This window comes from Acinonyx jubatus, chromosome B3 (genome assembly GCF_027475565.1).
Source record: "Acinonyx jubatus isolate Ajub_Pintada_27869175 chromosome B3, VMU_Ajub_asm_v1.0, whole genome shotgun sequence".
NCBI classification, from domain to species: Eukaryota; Metazoa; Chordata; class Mammalia; order Carnivora; family Felidae; genus Acinonyx; species Acinonyx jubatus.
This window is the reverse complement of record NC_069386.1, coordinates 77,638,861-77,655,000: the sequence shown is the minus strand read 5'-3', so window position 1 is coordinate 77,655,000 and position 16,140 is coordinate 77,638,861. Positions and strand designations below refer to the sequence as shown.

At 34.7% G+C, this 16,140-nt stretch overlaps 1 long non-coding RNA gene across 1 annotated transcript in view; it reads left to right on the top strand.

Annotated features, from left to right (window-relative positions):
* Positions 1 to 16,140, top strand: part of LOC113601537 (uncharacterized) — a 133,770-nt gene that overhangs the window by 97,004 nt on the left and 20,626 nt on the right. Inside the window, exon 4 of the long non-coding RNA XR_003422828.2 lies at positions 4,061 to 4,238. This is a non-coding gene — a long non-coding RNA (uncharacterized LOC113601537). The remainder of the gene's footprint in view (positions 1 to 4,060; positions 4,239 to 16,140) is intronic.

Genomic DNA, 16,140 nt, shown 5'->3' with positions numbered 1-16,140 from the left:
AGCCTTAGGTCTATAGAATGCTGCTTAACTTTTAAACTTCTAATGGGAAAAATATTTATAAAAATAAAAGACACATGACAAAATGGAAAACATAATACAAAGTGTTATCATAATTTATATAGAGAGCTAACTGGCTATCAATTTTTTTATAATTTATCAAGTAGGTAATAAACATAAACAGATGGTATATATTGTAACTTCACTTCTCTTTCTAACCTCTGAGATTTATCAAACTCTTAGTAACTTTTTCTCCCCATGAAGGAAACAACTTAAATGTTACATCAGCAGGAAGATCTTTTCTGTTCAATCTAAATTAGATCTCCCTATATTTCTTTCTCATGGTATCCCCCCCTTTTATCATGGTTCCTGTTGGTCTTTATCATATGTTTATGTGTGTGGGTTTCTTCTCCTTTTCTCTCACTAGACAATAGAGGGATAGACCATAGAGTATTTGCCACTCTATGGGAAGCCCATAGCATACAGCGGACATTTGAAGTAATGAAAGTGAATATCATAAAAAGTCTTGTACACCATGTTAAGGCATTTAGCCTTTATAGCTAAGAAAGTCATACAAGAATTTTAAGCAGGATAAATCCTTCTTGGGCTTTAGTGAATGGTGGGTGGGGAATGAACTGGAAGGGAACATGACTGGAAGCCAGGTGGTGGATTTGAAAAGGAATTGAAACAATCCAAGAAATTATGAAGATCTAAACTAAGGAAGTTTAATGGAAATAGAAAGAAGAGAAATGGTTCCAAATATATTTAAAATTAGACTATTTTAACTGAAGCAGAGTACATATAGGGAAATAATGAGAATGAAATTTGATTTTGGATTTTAGGCCAGACTGTAAACCTCTAATCCTCTATCAAGACATTTGTAATTCTTTAAGGAGTAAAAAGTCAATGAAGAATTTGAAAATAGGGGTATTGTTTTTGTTCTCGTTTTTCTTTTTGTTTGTGTGTATGTTTAATCCATCTTAATTGGCAGTACTACGTTATTGGGACATATGGAATGACTTCTAGGACCAAACACAAGTTGAATATTTAGTTTTATGAATCAATACTCTAACTCAGTCGTAAATCTTTAGATTCAAGGTCATCTCAATGAAGAAATTTTGGGATCCTGGCAATTATTGTCAAATGAACTTCCTTTATCATTATCACCACCACCGTCATTATCATCACCACCACCACAATCATTAATAGTGGCAGCAAGGCCAGCAGCAACATCAGCAAACATTTATTGAGCAATTATTCTGTATAAGGCTCTACAGTTTGTGCTTGAGTACATTGAAATCTGACACACTCCCTGACATCAAAGAGGGTGGAGTCTGGGCATTAAAATACCCTAGCCATGTAGAGTAGCATGTGATAAAATGAGTTATAGGAAAGTAATTGCTGCTGGAGTTCAAATAAGAGACAGTTGACCGTAGTTGAAAAGTCTTTAGGAAAAGCTACATGGAGGAGGTGAGACTTGAATAGACCTTCAAGGAAGGAACAAATTAAGATAAATATAGAGGAAGGGCAACTACTCAGACAGCCTTGTAAGAGCAAGAGTGGAGGTGGAGTTCCCACATCTGTTTCCAGGACAAGCAGACAAGTGGACAAATGCTTTGACTAAAGCATCAAGTTCATAAAAAGAAGTGAGGGAAGTGTTCAGAGAATTGGATGGAAACAGATTGTAAGGTGTCTTTGATGTCAAACTAATGATGGTTTATTTTGAACAGACTTATGATCACTTATTTCGAGGAAAGTGGAGAATCACTGACAAGTTTTGAGCAAAGTAGCTACTTGTGAAAAAAGTTGTTTTTTAGGGTTTTTAGAGGATGAATCTAATGAGCGTGTTCTGAGTAAATCTTAGAGGTGAAAATTCACGTTGATAACATTAGTTACTATAGCAATATTTTAGGAAAAGAAAATGAGCAGCTGATGTGAGACTGGAGAAGGAGAAAATATATGAGATTTTTTTCTTTCATTTCATTATGAAAAATTAGAAAATAAAAAAGTATATGGAATAATGTAACAAGCCCCCATATAGTCACCAACCAACTTCAAAAGTAATCATTTCATGACCACTCTTTTTTATCTCTCTTCAACCTACATCTTTAACTCTAAGTTTTTTGAAGTCAATCATCAATACCTGTAATTTATATATATTTGAGTTTGAATTTCTAAAAGATAAAGACTCATTAGTGAACATAGGCATATACTATTACCATATCTAATATATTAACAATTTTAACAATCCCAAGTATGTAGTCAGTAGCTAAGTTTCTATAATTTTTGTATGAAATTTTTTATAAGTCCTTTCTTTGAATAATATCCAAATAAGGTCCATTCATTGTATGTAATTGGTTAATCAAGTTTCTTAAATATTTTTAATCTTTAATTTCACCTTGTATCTCTTTTTTGATCTTGAAACGCATTAAAGTGACAGAGACAATATTTGCTAATTTCATATTCATGGTAATATTTATAATGTTCTTTTGTCTCCTGTATTCCCCACAAAATGGTGATTAAATTGAAAAACTTGATCAGATTTAGACTTTTTTTTTTTTTTGGCAAGAATCGCTTATAGGTTGTGCTATGTACTATCAGCGGGCATATAATATTTGCTTGCTTTTTGTTTGTGTGTGCTATAGGAACTGTTTCCAGTGGGTTTCTTTCTTTATTTCAAAAGAAATAAAATAAACTCATGTTAAAATATATTTGATGCATTTCAATCTATTGCAATTATCTTTATTAATGTTCAAATTTGTCCTATCTTTGCTGAATTGGGAACCTCCTTAGGTTGACTTCTGTATCTTTTTGATACAATCCTGGTAGGCTTTAAGAGCTTTCTAACTCCTTTATATGGCAAGACGTCTCAAGATCATCTTTTAAATTTTCTATCCAACACTCAGAATCACCCATTCTCCTAGAAGACTTTATTGCGTGTGTTGTGAAATGGTAAAGACCACAAATGGGTGCTAAGAGTGCTCAGTGTTTTACAGTCAGTCATTGTTTTTTCATATTTCAGAGCACAAGTCTAAGAAGCATGTATTTTTTAAAGATAAAGTTTGTGAGTTTGTATAATTGATATTTATTGTGAGTTCTAATTCAAATTCAGGTGTATGTGATTATTACCTAACCTTATTGATTTTACATTTGGTTCCTATTTCTCTCATGCCAACACTTCTGGTTTTCCATGGTAATCATATATAAAATGTCATTTGCAGGGCATCTGGATGGCTCAGTTGGTTAAGCGTCCAACTTCAGCTCAGATTGTGATCTCGTGGTTCATGGGCTAGAGCCTTGCGTCGGGCTCTGTGCTGACAGCTCGAAGCCCAGAGCCTGCTTTAGATTCTATGTCTCACTCTCTCTCTGCCCCTACCCCACTGATTTTTTTTTCTCTCTCTCTCTCTCTTTCTCTCTCTCTCAAAAATACATCAACATTAAAAATTAAAAACAAAAACAAAAACCTCATTTGCTTTTTCCCTCACTGCAAAGGTAACAGTCTTATAGTTGCACTACTTAATATATATCTTCAAATGTAAGTCCTCAAAATGTATAGTTATTATTTCAAACTTTGTTTTTTTTGACCTCAGCATATATTAAACTAAGGATATACAGTCACAATATATATCCTCAAAATGTAGGATTTGTTATTTTTTCAGGCTTTATTGTTTTGTACCTCAGAATGTATTTAACTAAGGATATACAGTCTACTTGTGTTTTAAAGTCACTGTAAATATTTTCTTTTTTTTTTTTTTATGTTATGTCACTTTGTTTCTCCATGCATGGATTCCACACTGTTTTAACTACAGAAGCTTTATAATGTGTGCCAATTCCTTCTAGGGAAAGGTTATTCTCATTCTTCTCTTTTTTAGAGTTATCTTTTGTTTCAGACTTATTGCTACCTTTCTTGTTTTGTTATGTTTTTCAACTGAGTTCTCTTTAGCTTTAAGGAAAATAAAACCCTAATGATGTTTTATTGTGTTGACATATTTATGTTAAGTCTTTCCTCCAAAGAACATAGTATGTCTTTTCATTCATTTTCTTCTACTTTTGTGTCTTTCAGGATTGTTTTTGAGTCTTCTGAATGAGAGATAATAAAATGGTGAAATCTTAGGACTGGAATATCAAGGAAGAAATAGAGACAACCATGGTTTCCAGACTCTTTTATTGGAGAATAATTCATTTGTTGGTTTGTTTGACAGAAATGGGATTATTTGAAGAGATCAGCACAAGGAATAATGGTGAGTTTTCATTGTAGTACCAGATCTGAGTTCTGTCTAAGCTTTAGTGGCAACCAAATATATCAATCAAATTTATATAGGAATAAATATTATTAAAATAAATTAAAATGGATCTTTGAGAGAGTATATCACATGAGCTAGTTATTCAACCTACTAAGTCACGTGACATGAAAAAAAAATGTTCCTCTTAGAGCTGTGTAGTTCCATGCAAAATTGTAGAGAAGATTTTCCTCTACTGTCTTTTCACATGTTTCTTACACTGTAGCATCCACCCTCTTTGCAACTTCCTTACCTCTACAGCCACCACCCCATCCTGGATTTGAATGTCTATATCATACTGTAGTCCTTCAAACACCTACTCTGTCAGAAATCAGGGTCCTATACTGGACTCTTCCCTACCTCTGTCATCCCCCATATCTACTGCCTACCAAATCCTATTGAGTATACCTCCAAAAAAAAAAAAAAAAAAAGCCAAACAAGGAGACTGAGTCTACCTCCTTAAAAGCTCTTGAAAAATGTCTTACTCCTCTCCATTATCATTATCTGTGTCATTGCCTTACCCAGAACATCATTTTCTTACCAATTATTGTGAGATCAACTACTCATTACTCATTTTGCTTCATTTATCCTCATTTCCTCTCTTATGTGACTGCCTGTGGCAATATTTATCCAATTTATATCTTTAAGCCATTTTTTGTACTGTTATCTGGGTCATCTTTAAAACTAGAAGTTAATTACTTCTATGACCCCCATTGTTTAAGCAAATTCCCAATGTATATTCTAGAAAATGTCAAAGGGTCTCATAGCAAATACCACATATTATATTCTTAAGAGAATTAGGGGGTAAGTTGACTATAAAGAACCCCTTCTAGGCACCTGGGTGGCTCAGTTGGTTAAGTGTCTGACTTCGGCTCAGGTCATGATTTTGCAGTTCCTGGGTTTGAGCCCCAGATCAGCCTCTGACAGAGCCTTGATCCTGCTTCAGATTCTGTGTTTTTTCTCTCTCTGCCCCTCCCTTACTCATGGTCTATCTGTCTGTCTGTCTCTCTCTCTCTCTCTCTCCCCCTGAACAATAAATAAATACTTTAAAAATTGCCCCTTCTAGCAAAGAAACCCGTTCAAATGTGATCGATTTTATGGCCTGAATTCATGTGATTATGGATTATTTTAAATACACATCAATTTTTTATCAATCAGTTGTTCTGAAAACCTGCTTTAGGATATACTAATGTAAAGAATAAAGTTCAAATTTCATTATCATGAATGACTTTAGTATTGCTGTGGCTTCAGCTTCCATAGCTCCTTCTTATTCCTGATATTCCATCAAGGATATAGCATTGCGCAACACCAGTGCACAGTTTATACTCACTCATGTGCAATGTTGGCAGTTCTTCTAAATTTGCCATCCTAATTGATCTGTCTGTATTTTTGTGTATGCAGCACCATTTTCCACATTCATTTTGATCCCATCATCATCTTAATAATTCCCACTCATCCTTCAAAAGCCAGTTTAGATGTCACCTCCTCAGTGCTAGTGTGAACATCATCCACACAGAGAAAAAGCAGAAGAGGTATGATGACTCAAAGAATAAATACAAAGTGAGACAAAAGCCAAAAACATACCTTCAGCAATGTCTCTATTTAGTAACATGTCCATCTTCTTTAGGAAGACACCCATGAAGGAGATAGAGAAGGAATTTTTAGAGTTACAGAATGAAAAGCACTGGGAATTTTGTTCCACTGGCCAGTTAAAGTGAAAAATTATTAATAGGAAGGCTCAAATACTACAGAGTTATAAATAGGAGAAAGGAGAAAACTAAGAAGATACAGAGTCTTATTGATAATTTTAATGAAATAGTTTGAGGAGGGTTATTGAATATTGCTAGATAACCACGGTCCTTTACCCCCTATGCTCATACTCCAGAAATACTCAGAGGACTTGAAACTCCATTCACCAGCACAAAATACACACACACACACACACACACACACACACACACACACACACACGCTTTCATATTGGGAAAACCAGTTGGAATAGATTGACAGCTTGGGATGAAGTTAAAGAAAAGAAGATAAAGGATCCTGGGGTAGAGGGCATTGAGGAAGCATGGCAAATGAGAAGGAAGCTGTTAGAAAAGAGACTTCCTCATGTTTCTCCTTGGAAGAGACGGGAGATCCTGCTGAAGGGGAAAGTAAAGAACTTTTGTTCACCATTCTCTGTATTTGATGTGTACTTGATTGTCTAATAGGGACAAATTTTTTACAATTTCAAATGTGAAACGGATAACAAAAGAGTTATAAAAGGAAGAAGATAGTGCTATAGCTTGGAAAGAAAGTAGAATTGAGGAAAGATTTTGCTAGCCTGAAGGAGGGAGACAGGAGAAAGTAACATGCTACACAGGCCATAGAAAGGAAAGAATTAATGGAGCAGAGTACTCGAAGAAGGTATCTGTATATTTGTACGTATGCGGTATGTGCATATGTGGTGTGTGCAGGTATGTGTGTGATGTGATGTGGATGAGGAAGGGATTAGATAATGGTAGTATGGTAACATTTTTATTTCACATTCAGTTCTTTGAGCAATAACCCAGCCTTATAAACCCTTAATGTTTGATACCCCTATACACCTCTCCCATGCACTGATCAAGAATGTTACCTTCTCACTATAACATTATGCGGGTCTCATTTTACATGTATTACCACAAATATTATTTTAAAAATCTTATGTTATAGCTCTGTGAACATTTCAAGAGAAAGCGATTTTAGGATTAAATAGGGAAGGAAAATAAATGTGGCTTTTTTATCTTATGTATAGAAAACTCACATTAATATTCTCCCTAGACATAGAACTAGCCATATATGCTTTTGGTTGTTCTTTTTTGTTCTCAGTATACTGGCAACATGGCATACATTTTAGAGGTTAGACCACTTAGGGAATACATAGGGAAACTTTGAGCAAAATAAATCTGCTAGATATTTCTGTACTGTTTTCATAATTTAATGTTACTGAAGTCAGTCCTCAAGGAGAAAGAAGAATCACATATTTCTTTTTCTTTTTGGAATGATCACAACATTATTTAACCAGAAGAGAATTTTTAATTTATTCCACAAAATCTTTAAGAAAGGAGTGGGATTGGTTCACGATCTATGAAATAAAGGTAGAATAGAAGTAATAGGAGGCCTCCTCGGTACATTGTCACTCAAGCATTCACAAGTTTTATCCTGCCTGGAACATTCCTTACACGTGATTCTTATTTCTTAGCTTCAAACTACACCTAGGAGGAATCTTTTGTTCTCAGTACTGCCAAAGCTCCCATCTTCCAGCAGTGACCTCAGTTTAGCACCTGTTCATAAGATGTGTTTGCACATTGTTGGTACGTTTTGGTGACATGTATGTTCCCATCAAGGAGACTGTCATAGAATTCAGAAGATGTTAACATTTTTTCCATATGTGTGTGAAAGTGACGTTTCCTGTTAATTTTGTTCTTTTGCTGAACTCTCCAAGCAAAAGCCTTCTGTGGGAGGCAGGATGATGTCATTATAGTCATAGCATAAAATTTTCAACCTTTAGAATGAGACATATTGTGGCATATATTTCACTACTTTTAAAAGCAGTGAAATAAAAACTTGGATGATGATGATATCAATTTTATATTTTCAAGTGTGGGGGTTTCCAGAGCCTTGAGAATGACTCCAGGGCTAAAATTTCCTCTGGCACATGGATTTCTTCTGTTGCCTTGGGAGAGGCAAGCCCATCCATGGATGTCTGTGTTTATGAGACCAACAGACTTGGTTAGTTAATTTCAGAGGTATTGAGACTTTGTGCAGGCAAAATAGTCTAGCAGTAGTGATTTAAAAATAAAAAGAAGTCAAACTTCTGATTTCAGTTCTGACATGTAAAAGCTGGGAAGTTGTCACTCCCATTTTTGCAACCAAAAAAACAAATGTTGAGCAAACAAAATCAATGGCTTTTCTTGGAGTTATCAGAGGATGATGGTTGCAGAACAAACTGGCACCCTGAAATCCAGAAGGACAGGCAAATGAGAAATCAGTCTCCATCTCCATTCCATACGAAGAAGGTCCTGGAGTCATACATTGTTGAAAACACTTAAATGAGCATTTTGATGAGTTGTTAGAGGCTGAGTGTAGACTAGCTTGAAAGTGAGAGGCTTCTGAGAGCTTTAGTCTTAAGGGGTCCCTGACAATTTCTTGGGTTTTATCTAGAGGAATTATACCAGGTTCTCACCTTGAAGAGCCAAGAAAGATACCCTCCTGGCTCTCACAAGGGAGGGGAAGAGTAGCCATTGTGAAATACTGTAAGAGTGTTCTCATATCAAATGGCTACTCTTCAGAGGAAAGACTTCACCAGAGTCTTAGCTACCTAAGGGAAGGGCATTTTCTCTGCTCCAGCCTCCTGTAGTTTTCCAATAACACGTAAGGGGGAAAAAAAATCTAAGAACTATAACTTGTGAAGGTTACATCCCAGATGCACAGGCCCACTGAAAGAGATTCAATCATAATAGTGTACAATTCTTCTTCTTCCCCATTCCCTTCTAACACATCAAAAGGTATCTAGTATCTTAACAATATTATAGCTCAAGGAACTGAAAGACAGACTTTACCTAAGGAAGAGTTCTTAAGGAAGCCAAAGACAAACAAGACAAAAGCAAAGACATTAAAGGAATTTGAAGCCTCTGGTCCAGCTATAGCAAACATTAAACACAGCTCTGCTCCTAGCCATATTAACATAAGACCTTACATTAAACACCTATTTCCCTCAGTTTCTATTACCTGTTACGTCATGTCTGGCTTTCAACAAAAAATTATAAAGTATGCTGAAAGACAAAGGAAAATCACAATCAGAAGACAAAGCAAGCATCAGACCAGATTCAGATATCACACAGATGTCAGAATTATGATACAGGGAATTTAATTTTTTAAATATTTATTTATTTTTAGAGAGAGTGAGACAGAGTGCAAATAGACGAGGGACAGAGAGGAGGGAGATACAGAATCTGAAGCAGGCTCCAGGCTCTGAGTGGTCAGCGCAGAGCCTGATGCAGGGCTCAAACTCACGAGATGCAAATGAGACAGGGAGTTTGAAATAACTATGTTAATATGTTCAGGGTGCTAATGAAAAAAGTAGACAGTATGCATGAATATATGGCTAAACAGAGGGATGGAAATGTTAGGAAAGAATCAAAATAAAATGCTAGAAACCCCAAACCACCATAATGAAAACAAAGGATGCCTTAGAAGGGCTCATCAATAGGGGCACATGGGTGGCTCAGTCAGTTAAGCATCCAACTGTGGCCCAGGTCATGATCTTATGGTTTGTGGGTTTGAGCCCCGCATAAAGCTCTGTGCTGACAGCTCAGAGCGTGGAGTTTACTCCAGATTCTATATCTCCCTCACTGTCTGCCCCTCCCCCTCTCATGCTCTGTCTCTCTCTTTCTCTCTCTCAAAAATAAACATTAAAAAATTAAAATAAAATCATTAAAAAAGGGGGAGGCTCATCAATTTATAGAGCTGTGAAAATAAATGAGTTTGAAGATAGGTTACTATAAACTTTCAACAAAGAAGCGCAAAGGGAAAAAATAATGAAAATAATGAAAAGAGCATTCACTAAGTGTGGTACAGTTACAAAAAGTATAGCCTCCATACAACTGGGATACCAGAACGAGAAGAGAGAAGGTACAGAAAAAATATGTGAGGTAATAATGGTGAGGTTTTCCAATATTAATAACAGGCTCTAAACTACAAACCTGGGAATTCCAGAAAATACAGTCAGGACAAACAACAACAACAACAACAACAACAACAACAACAACAACAAATGTAGGCAACTCATATTCAAACTGCAGAAAACCAAAGACAAAGAGAATATATTATAAAAAAATGGCCACATTTTAAATAACATCTTACTTATAGAAGAAACAGAACAAAAATTAGAGCACATATCCTTTCTAAAATTGTGATAGAAAGAAGAGAGTGAGATAAAATATTTAAAGTGAAAAAAAACTCAACCTATAATTAAATATCCAGTGAAATTATTTTTCCGAAGATAAGATTTTTCTCAGCAATGCAGACTTTGTCGGCCAAACAGTAATTGAAGGAATGTGTCACTAATAGGCCTCTGAAAGGAAATATTTTTTTTAATTCTCTAGGGAGAGAGAAAATAATATTGTTCAGAAACTCAGATCTGTATGAAGAAAGGAAGAACATTAAAGAAGAAATAGTTGAAGGTATTTTGTTAAAATTTAAATATGCTACTTTTCTTATTTTTAATTAATCTAAATGATAACTGCTTTTAGTATAATAGTAATGATATATTGTGTGATTATAGCTCACGGATAAGTAGGATAGGTGACAGCAATATAAGGGGCAGAAAGAAATCAGGAATACTATTTTGAGGGTGCTGCACTACACGTGAAGTGGTATTATGTAGTTTGAGATGGACATGGATTAATTTAAAGCATATATGGCAAACTCTAGTGTAACCACTAAAACATCTTAAAAATAAGCATACTTGATATGCTGAAAGAGGAAGAGCAATGGAATCATATAAAATGTTAAATTAAAACCAGAAAATGCAATAAATGAGGAGAAGGGCGCAAAGAACAAATGCAATGAAAACAAACAGATAGAAACATGGTAGTTATTAATCCAACTATATCAAAATATATTTTAAATATGAATGGCCTAAATATACTAATTAAAAGACAGAGATTATTTTATTTAACTAAAAGACAAAACTGTATGATATTTAGAAGAAAGCCACTCTATGTATAAAGACCCAGCCTCAAAGTAAAGGGATGGAGAAATATCATGTTAATACTAACAAAAAGAAAGCAAGGATAACTGTACTAATTTCAGATATAGCTGACTTTGGAAAATTATTAGGGATTAAGGTAGGCACTATATAATGATAATGGACCAATTCTCTAAGCAGACGTAACAATTAACAGGCACACGCACACAGACACACAGACACACACCCCACAGCAAAAAAGCATCAAAGTATGTGAGATAAAAAACTGACAGAATTTCAAGGAGAAATAAACAAATCCACTGTGATAGTTCAGCATCCTTCTGTCAGTAACTGATAAATCAACCAGATAGAAAATCAGGAAGGATATAGTTGAACTGAAAAGTATTATGAATCAACCCAAACTAATAAACACTTATAGAATACTCTATCCAACACGAGCAGAATACATGTTCTTCTCAAGGTTACCTGGAAAATTCTTAATAATAGACCATATGCTCAGTCGTAAAACAAACCTTAACCAATTAAAAAAAAAAGTATACCATATAGGGTATGTTGCCAGACCATAGTGGAATTAAATTAGAAATCAATAGCACATAAATAGTTAGAAAAAATCCCAAATTCTTGGAGGTTAAACAAACACACTTTTAAATAACATATGGGCCAAAGTAAAAATCTCAAGAGACATTTTAAAATATTTTGAACTAAATGAAAATGAAAATACAGCCTATCAAAATTTATGGGATTCAGCAAAACCAGTGCTTAGTGGGAAATTTATAGCACTGAATACATTAATTTTAAAAATATATAAAAAACCTTCCACCTTGGGAAACTAGAGAAAGTAGATCAATGTAGGCCTAAATCAAATCAGAGAAAAGAAATAATAAAAATTAGAGCAGAAACCAATAAAATTGAAAAGAGGAAATCAGTAGAAAAGTCAATGAAAGCAAAAGCTGGTTCTTTGAAACTATCGACAAAATTGATTAACCTGTAGGCTAGTTAACCAAATAAAAACAGGGGATAAACAAATTCATAGTATCTGAAAGGAAAGAAGGATAATCACTACTGGTCCAAGTACATGAATAGAAAAATTAAAGAATATTATTAACAATTCTATTCCCCCAAATTGATATTTAAAAATGGAACAATTTCTTGAAAGATACACACTACCAAAACTTAAAAAGTGTCTAATTTGAGTAGCTTGTATATACTAAACAAATTGAAATGACATTTACTAACCTTTCAAGAAAAACAAAGCATTAGCCCAGATAGTTTCATTGGTGGATTCTACCAAACATTCAAGGAGGAAATAATACCAATTCTCCAAAATCTCTTTCAGAATACAGATGCAGAACACTTCCTAACTCTTTTTGAGGACAGCATTACCCTAATACCAAAGCCAACAAGTATATTACAAGGAATGAAAATTATAGATCAGTCTCTCTCATGAATGCAGATTAAAAACTCCTCAAGAAAAGATTAGCAAATTGAATTCAGTGAGTGGCTCAGTGAGTTGAGCATCAGACTCTTGATTTTGACTCAGGTCATGATCTCAGGGTTTGTGAGTTTCAGCCCTGTGTTGGGCTCTGCACTGACAGTTCAGAGCTTGCTTGGGATTTTCTCTCTTTCTCTCTCTCTCTCTCTCTCTCTCTCTCTCTCTCTCTCTCTCTCATTCCCTCTCTCTTTTCCCGTTGTTTACACACTCTCTCTCTCTCAAAATAAATAAACTTTAATAAAAAAAAAAGAAAATTCCAAATTAGAATACCAATGAGATACCACTACATACCTCAAAGGTGGTAAGAATTTGGAGCAACATTACTGGTTGGGTGGCAAAATGCTAGTCAGTCACTTTGGAAGACAGTGGAAATTTTCTTATAATACTAAACATATTCCCACCTATGTGATTATATCACAGGCAGTCATGCTTCTAGATATTTATCTGACTCTTTTCACACTTATTCCACATGCTTGTTCCAGTGCTTGTAACAACTTTGTCATCACCAAAATCTAGAAGCAATCAAGATGTTGTTCAACAAGTAAATAAACAGTTTTATGTCTACACAATGGAATATCACTCAGTGATAAACTAATAAGCCGTGAGAAGATATAGATAAATTTTAAATGTTTTTAAAGTTTTTATTTATTTATGTATTTTTTTGAGGGAGGGAGAGAGAGAGCATAAGAGCATGGGAGGGGCAGAGAGACAAAGGGAGAGAGAGAGAGAGAGAGAGAGAGAGAGACTCCCAAGCAGGCTCCGCACTGTCAGTGCAGAGCCTGATGTTGGGCTTGAAGTCACAAACTGTGAGATCATGACCTGAGCCAAAATCAAGAGTCAAACGCTTAACCTAACTGAGCCACCTGGGCACCCTGATAAATGTTAAATATATATTTTTAAATTAAAGAAGCCAGTCTGAAAGGCTTATATACTATATAATTCTAATCATGTGACATTTCAAAAAGGCAAACCTACAGAAGGTAGAAATATCAGTGGCTGCAAGGAGGGAGGAAAGGAATTGAATTGGTGAAACACAGAACATTTATAGGGTAGTGACACTGTTCAGCATAATCTGCAGTGGTAGATATATATATTTTGCATTTGTCAAAACCTATGGAATGGTGCTGTATAAAAAATAAATGTATGAAAATTAAAAAAAAATATTTAGGAGATCCTGGGATCTCAGGATGGAATGAAATAGGTGATAAAAAAATATAACCTTGTTACCAGTGTATGAAATCTAACTGAAGGTGGTGGGGAGAAAAGGTGCTGACTTAAGTAACTTTGGAAATAAGTCGAATCTGTAAGTCTAAAGGTAGAAGAACCATGCATGAGCACTATACTATGGTTTATAAAGTGTTTTTTCTCCATGGGACTATGGGTTAACACTTCTCATTCTGCCATACATGTATATTAGAATTAAATAATTAAGTAAATAGTGAATTGTGGAGTCATCTTTCTTAGTGTCAGAATTAGAATTAATAAGCAAAGGAAAAAGAATAAGGTGATCAATGTGGTAATGGATTAGAGTTGAAGACATTAGTATGAATTTATGTTTAGCTTAATATAGATATAGATGGTTATATATAGTATTTATAGATATAGATACCTGTATATACATGGATTAATGTGCACACAAATATTTATTTGCTCTGACAACTTAGAGTGCCTAAAAGAAGTGGCACTCCATTAGCAAAGAGCACACCTAGTGCCCAGATCTTGGTTTTTAATACCATTCTCCAATAAGAGGACCAGAGTGCCACATAGAAATGATAGATTCTAGATCCGAGGCAGGAAATAGACAAGATGAGCCTGGATCATCTTATAGTACCAGGAAGTAGAGAAGGGCTACCCCCCCCCCCCCGCCACATACTCTGACGAGGGTAGTTAAAAGTGACACAGAATCCAACTGAAAGAGCTCTCAAAAACTGGGACTAGAACCACGAACAGAGAATTAAAAAATGTAGCAGTGGACTTTATCCAAAGTATAAATACCATAAATCCATATTGATATAAATAAATGACTGAACAAATAAATGAAGGAGAATAGATGAAGATCCCTTATAGAAATTCTTTGCCCCCAAAGAAATGAAACGTACTTCCCCAGTCTTTAAGTGAGTACTGTGCATAGTGACTCCCTTCCAAAAAGTACAGTATGGAAAAGGGTAAGAACAATTACATGACTGTGGGGAAGCCTGGGAAGCACTCCCTCAGCGAGGTGATCAAGGTTCACATCAACAGTGATAAATCCTGTTGATTTTATCTAGATAGGATGTGAGGGTAATGGCACTTCAATTCTATCATCTTCCTCCTCAAAAAGCATATCACTCCAATTTAGTTGGGAGATATACATCAAATCCCAATAGAGGAACTTTTTACAAAATACTTAATCAGTATTCCTCAAAACTATTAAGGTCATCGAAACGAAGGGAACTCTGATAACTGTCAAACTGAGGAGTAGTCTATGGAGACCTGACAAGTAAAACGTAATGTTACATTTTACTATCCTTGGATAGGATTCAGGAAAAACAGTGAAAAAAAGACATTGAGTAAGCCAAGGAAGTCTGAATAAAGTATGGGTTTCAATTAAAAATAGTATATCGATATTGATTCATTGATTGTAACAAAATACTATATTAATGTAAGATGTCAATAATAGGGACAACAAGGTACAGAGTTGTATAGGGAAATCGCTACTGTCTTCATGATTTTTCTATAAATCTGAAATGTACTAAAAATAAAGCTTATTAACAAAGTATGCTACTTAATACATATGAGATAGAAAAAAAAAGCCTCCAAATAATGCTAATAAAAATTTTATACCAGTGGGATGCCTGGGTGGCTCAGTCAGTTAGGCGCCTGACTTTATTTTGGCTCAGGTCATGATCTCATGGCTTGTGAGATCAAGCCCTGCATCGGGCTCCACACTGACAACACGGAGCCTGCTTGGGATTCTTTCTTCTGCTCCCTCTCTGCCTCTCCTCACCCGCTCAAAATAAATGAATAAACTTAAAAAAAAGAAAAAAAAAACTTTACATCAGGACACAAGGAAGGATATAATAATTAAATCACTCACCCCTATGAGTTAACAGTTTTAGAACCGGGAGTCAAAATGGAGATGACAGAAGATTTCCACATTTGTACTCAATGTAGTAAGATAAAGGAGAGAATAGACCACTCTTTCTAACCTTTCTCTCTTTAATTTAACTATGCAATTTATATTTGTATTTTTAGCGTCTTAAAATACTCTTTGTTTTAAAAAATATCTCTCCTTATTATAAAATCAATATGTATTCATGGTAGAAAACTTGGAAAGCATCAAAAAGTGTAAAGAGAAAATAATACCTACATTTACACTACCCAGTTATAACAAGTTTTTTTTAAGTTCTTAGTGTTTTATTTTCTAGCCATAACATTTCATTTTATTAAATTTCAGACAGTGTATAGAATAAATATTTCTATAGTAATATGATTATATTTAAAATATTACTGAATTTCATTGAGGTAATTGCCCCATATTGTGTTCTAGCATTTGATTATGTTATATCATTGCATAAATATTTTGGGGATATGAAAATAATTTTACATATAATTATATTAGTGAGAAGATATCACATAAATTATGCCTACATAAA